Here is a 5,660-nt window from a genome sequence, read left to right as displayed (position 1 = left end):
TTATTATATATCTGGCATTAGAGGTGAACATAAACACTTATCTAATGTCATTTCAGCTCTCAATGCCACCGTGGCTGTTCAGAGAGGAAACATCAGTCCTGGTTTCTCAGGTTCTTAATCCTGATCCGCCTCAGAGCAAGTCAGGTAATATCTGCAAGGGATGGATTTTCTCCAAAATGAAATACTCTGTTTGAAGATGAGATCATGTCAGAAAATCAGTGTTGTTCTTCTTTTATATGCTGAACAGACTGGATCGGTAATCACACCAGCAGAGCCAGGAAGTGTGTTTCCCAGGGTTCAGAGCTGGAAGGCTCCCCTGTTGCCTCTCTAAGCGGGGATCAGTCCAATCTGGGCCTGCTGCAGGCCATGTTGGGTCAGGTGGAGCTGGATAAAAACAAAAACAACCTCTCTCCTCACCAATAAAATGTCGTACTTTGAGTTTGTCTCCACCTGCTAGACGGTGGCGTGTTTAGGGTGGAGGATGTAGTTGCAGCTGTCCTGCAGGTGGGGGTAGTGCAGGACAAGCAGAGCAGCAGATTTGTGAGTGTTTTGGACTTGAATTAAAAAGACCAAGACGTGCTGATGAGGTTGCTGTGTGAGGTAGAGACAGGTATAAGGATGTATATAAAGATTGGGTCTCGCTGTATTGCTCAGGCTGCACTACAGCATCTATTCACAGGCGCGATCCCACTACTGAGCGACACGGGGGCTTTGACCTGCTCCGTCTCCGACCTGGGCCGGTGCACCCCTCCTTAGGTGACCTGGTGGTCCCAGGCTCCCCCAGGATCACCATATCAATGCCGAACTTAGTGCGGACACCCGATCAACATAGCCTGCTGCAGCTCAGAGCTCCTGGGCTCAAACGATTCTCCAACCTCAGCCTCCCGGTAGCTTGGATTACAGGCACACGCCACCGCACCCGGCGAGACGCAGCTACGTTAACAGGGCTTTTAACTACGTCTGAGGTGACATCATGACACTAACCTGCTGCCCATCATTAGCAAAGTTGTAATGATGGGCAGCAAAGATGAGGAATGAATGGTGCACAATTGTTATATGCAAGTTTTTAGAAAGCTCGTGGTTAACCCAAGAGTATTTTGTCACAATATCAAGCAGTAAAGCTTCAATGTCAGAAGTGGCATTCAAAGCCACGCCTCCAGGGGAGACTGCAACGTGAACACAGCGCCTTCGACCGCTCAGACATTCTGACATTGCAGCGTCAGTTTGGTGGAGGTTACCACTGTTAGATACTTTGGAAGAAACAAACATTATCCTTCTCATAACACATATAGCAGCTGTTCAGCCATGGAAACCATTGTAGCCAATAATCTACAATGTCATCCATACTGATCATTTGGCTAAATACTTTTTGGCAGGTTGCCATGACCTGACAGTTCCCATATTTTCATATCATTTCCATGGTGTAATGGTTAGCACTCTGGACTTTGAATCCAGCGATCTGAGTTCATATCTCGGTGGACCTGCTTTTTGGGAGGTGAAACCATACTGCATGTCACGTAATTATAACTTGTGCAGGTTTTTGGTCGCCAAGCGGTCTAAGGCACTGCGTTCAGGTCGCAGTCTGCTCTGGAGGCGTTTGTTCGAATATAGCAGCTGTTCAGCCATGTAAACACATACTACGAAGCTCGTGGCGCCCACTTTCTGTGCTGACTTTGAGGTCGGAAAAAGTTTGGAGCTGTGCAGTTAGAGAGTCAGCAGAGTGTTTTTGACTTTTGCGCACAAGCCCACCTCAGCACTCGGATACTCCAATCTGTAACTTTGTGTGGGTTGTAACTGAATTTCAGACAGCTCTTTAGTACCACATAGTGACTGACAAGTGAAGGAACTCTTAGGTGATTGACAAGTGTTTTGTAAAGGCAGACGTCATGGTTAGCTGCTTGATTTCATAAAGCTCTCACAGAAAGCACAAGTCATACAGAAATTCAATGTGCCAGAGAAGACATGCAGTATGGTTTCACCCCCCAAAAATCAGATTTCACTCCATAAGAGTGTCTTTTCAACACTCTCCCAATTCATCCAGTGACCCTGCTTGGCCAGCGCTATGGCTCTGGCGTGTCTTACTGTTTCCTCCTTTTGACACACCTCCTCCACCACCATTTTTTGACGTTCGGTTACAGATGTCTGTTGCCACCGAGGTTGCCAAGACCAAATCCTTCTCTGCCCTGTTGGACGCGACCCACCACGTCATTATGGCTCAGAGCCGATTTGGCCTGTAGCACAGACGTTGCCAGGTATCATTGAGGTCTACATTATACCACCGTCCCAAGCTCTTGATGGACATCTCTTAGACTGTTGGAATTGGTTCTCCACTGATATAGAATTTCCAGTTTCAAGTGTATTTCGTCACAACAGTAAGAAGTCTTCAAAGGTTGATTCTGTTCATCTGAATGTAGCGTTTTCAGTGGGAGAAATGTCTCATCACTCATCCAAGTGACTTCTTCATGACATTTTCTAAGTTCCACTAATTGAATAATCCCACGCAGTTGCTGATTGCCATTCGACATTCTTGTATGTTAAGTGCATGTAATAAACAAAAACAAATAAAAATAATTACAAAGAAAATATATTGATTTAAAAGTTTGTGTTAAATGTTGTAAGTCACATCAAAATAGAAAGATCAGGTGTGGGTGGACAGGAATGATTAGATGTCAACAACTTGATTGGATGGCCAAAGTGTGAAATGTGATGTCCTGTGAGGGAAGCGTGAAAAAGTGTGAGCAGGTGTAAAATTTAGGTAAAAAAAAGACATTCTGGGTTCTTCCATTTTGTCTTTTGCGAGATGAGCAGTTGGGAAGGTTGGATCTAAGAGGTTCACAGTTGAAAGTTCAAGCAGAGACACTATAGGGGGAACCACAGCCCAACCTGTGAACTGGTTTCAAATGAATGCCCAGCTGCTTTCCTGTTGGGTGATTTTCATCAACACAGAACACGGGGATAAATGCATTTCTGGTTCCATCCTCTCTCCTCACCAATAAAATAAGAATAAAATCTGCATTAGCTCAACGTAGTTTAGTCAGATAAGTGTTGTTTACATACATAATTGTTTGGCGACCATAAGCATGCACGTGTTATCATCAAATTTTCATGGCATACTGCTGTTACACATGTTGCAGATTTAAAACAAGTGGGGCTTGAAACTTTACTTTGGAAGACATAAAGATTATACTTCACAAAACACATAGCTGCTGTTCAGCGATGGAAACCCATACCACGATGCTCATGTTTGTTTTTTGATGTTAAAGACAGAGGAGGTTTAGTGCTGTACAGTTGTTGAGTCAGCAGCGTGTTTGTGACTTTTACTCTGTAACTTTGTGTGGTGTGCAACTGAATTTCAGACAGCTCTTTAGTACTACTCTTTAGCAATTGACAAGTCTTTTGTAAAGGCAGACGTCATGGTTAGCTGTTTGATTTTATACGTCGTTCACTGAAAACACAATTCATACAGAAATTCAAAGTGCCAGAGAAGACATGTAGTATGGTTTCACCTGCCAAAACTAAGGTCCCACCGAGATTTGAACTCGGATCGCTGGATTCAGAATCTAGAGTGCTAACCATTACACCATGGAACCCCTGTTGTAGCATTTATACTGTCAGGTCGTGGCAACCTGCCAAAAAGTATTCTGAATTAAGTAAGAACGGTTCCATGTAAACCCATGCCGGAGGTGGATCAGATGAGAAATAGTATATCATCATGCGCAATTGTGCAGCCCAATAGTACCACTGAAAGTTAGGACCCTTAAGCCCACCCCTGTCAAATGGCAGATATAATAGAGTTAACCGAAGCCGATGGCAATGATTTTGCCAAATAAAATTGGTAATAATTTTCTTTAAGTTAAGAAAAAGACCTACAGGTACTTGTAGAGGGATATTCTGAAATAAGTAGAGGATTTTAGGGAGTACACTCATCTTCACAATAATATGATATGGGAAGATTTGTCTACCTATCTACAACCTCTGGCAAAGCGGATGGCACAACACAGAAGAGCACAGAAGAGGTCAAGGCCCAGCCAAAAGTCAGTTTCAACAATGAGATGGGATTCATGATAAAAAATGAAATATGTCAATGTGATGACATCCCAAGAGGGAGCTCGCAGTTCCCAGTTTTCATGCTGATGTTAAAGTCAGAGGAGGTTTAGAGATGTGGAGTCAGTGAGTGAGGAGAGTGTTTGTTACTATTACACACAAGCACAACTCAGCACTCAGACACCCCATCATGTAACTTGTGTGGTGTACAACTGAATTTCAGACAGCTCTTTAGCACCACATAGTGATTGACAAGTACTTGTAAAGACAGAGGTCATGGTTAGCTGCTTGATTTTATACACCTCTCACTGAAAACACAATTGTAGCACAGTTCTGGTGTGCCAGAGAAGACATGCAGAATGGTTTCACCTCCAAAAAGCAGCTCTCTCCAATTTTTGAATTCAGATCACTGGATTCTAGGTCCACAGTGCTAACCATTACACCATGGAAGCACTACTAAAAAAAAAGGTATGACTACCAGATTGTTGCACTGTGACAGCACCATACCAGACTGAACCCAGAAAGAAAATGTGGGATAAAATAAGACAGATTATAGTTACTAAATGACTACAAATCACTTTGAATTGGAAAAAGGAAAGAAAATTAAAAGCAAAAAACAGAAATAAATAAATACATAAGAGAACAAAAGAAAAGAAAGTCTCTAGCTCATAAGAGGGAAAAATTGATTGAAATGATCAAAAACCTCACCTTATGATAGTTCTTGTTTTAAATACAATATTTGAGCGAGCTGACTGGAATTATCTCGATACTGTTAGATAATAATCATATATTGTTATATTTGTGTCTTTAAAAAAGATAATTCAACAATAGAAGATTGGAAAATTGTTTCCTGTACTTCATATTCTATAAAATAATATGTTTTTAGTTGCTGTCTGTGAGGCCCACATTTAATGAGCTGGATTTACAAAAACATAGTAAGTATTTCAGCTGAGCCCATGATAATGCAGAATAACATTGGCGGGGGATTTTTCACTTGAATGAATACTTTTAATTTTGAAAATTTAAATTGGATTTTTTTTAAACATTTAAAAAATTTTGCAGTTTATTTGTAGTATAATATAGTATTGTAGGTACTTTCATAAAGCACATAAACAATTCCTCATCACTCCTCATTGTCATTTAGTGGTTAAAGGATTGTCATGATAGTGAGACATTGCTAATGAAGCTGTAAAACTTGAGAAGGCCACATAAAAGTACAAATCTGTGATTTCATTACAAAATAGCATATTTTATTGTACCTGGTGTACCAGGTAACTGAAAGTGATATTACTGCAGGGTGAAGTACAGTATAATTATTACCTGGAATTAATCTCACTGGATCTCCTGAGTATGGGTGTGTAACTGTAAAATACAGGCAAGGAAAAGCCAACAGGACGTGTCCTAGTAAAGTGCTGCTAAACTATGTGCTGGCATAACAACTTCAGTGCTCCTTGTTAGTGAAGCTCAAGATCACTGTCTAATACAGGGATCTCAAACTCACAGTCTGGGGGCCACTTCCGGCCTACATCAACCCTATTTGCAGCCCGTATATTGACGTGAAGAAATATAAAGCACTTTGGCCCTTGAAGTTACTTTTCTTTGTTAGGGAGGATTTT

The 5,660-nt window shown here is 41.5% G+C and overlaps 2 non-coding genes across 2 annotated transcripts; both read right to left on the bottom strand.

Moving 5' to 3' along the window:
* Positions 1 to 625: 625 nt before the first annotated feature.
* Positions 626 to 924, bottom strand: LOC146502610 (signal recognition particle RNA). The gene has a single exon (XR_014869668.1).
* A 2,594-nt stretch (positions 925 to 3,518) lies between these two features.
* Positions 3,519 to 3,590, bottom strand: trnaq-cug (transfer RNA glutamine (anticodon CUG)). The gene has a single exon. It is a non-coding gene; the product is annotated as a tRNA-Gln (tRNA).
* Positions 3,591 to 5,660: the final 2,070 nt, after the last annotated feature.

Source organism: Neolamprologus multifasciatus, chromosome 15 (assembly GCF_963576455.1).
Source record: "Neolamprologus multifasciatus chromosome 15, fNeoMul1.2, whole genome shotgun sequence".
Taxonomy (NCBI): Eukaryota; Metazoa; Chordata; class Actinopteri; order Cichliformes; family Cichlidae; genus Neolamprologus; species Neolamprologus multifasciatus.
Note: the sequence above shows the minus strand (reverse complement) of the source record. Positions and strands in the feature narration are given on the sequence as shown.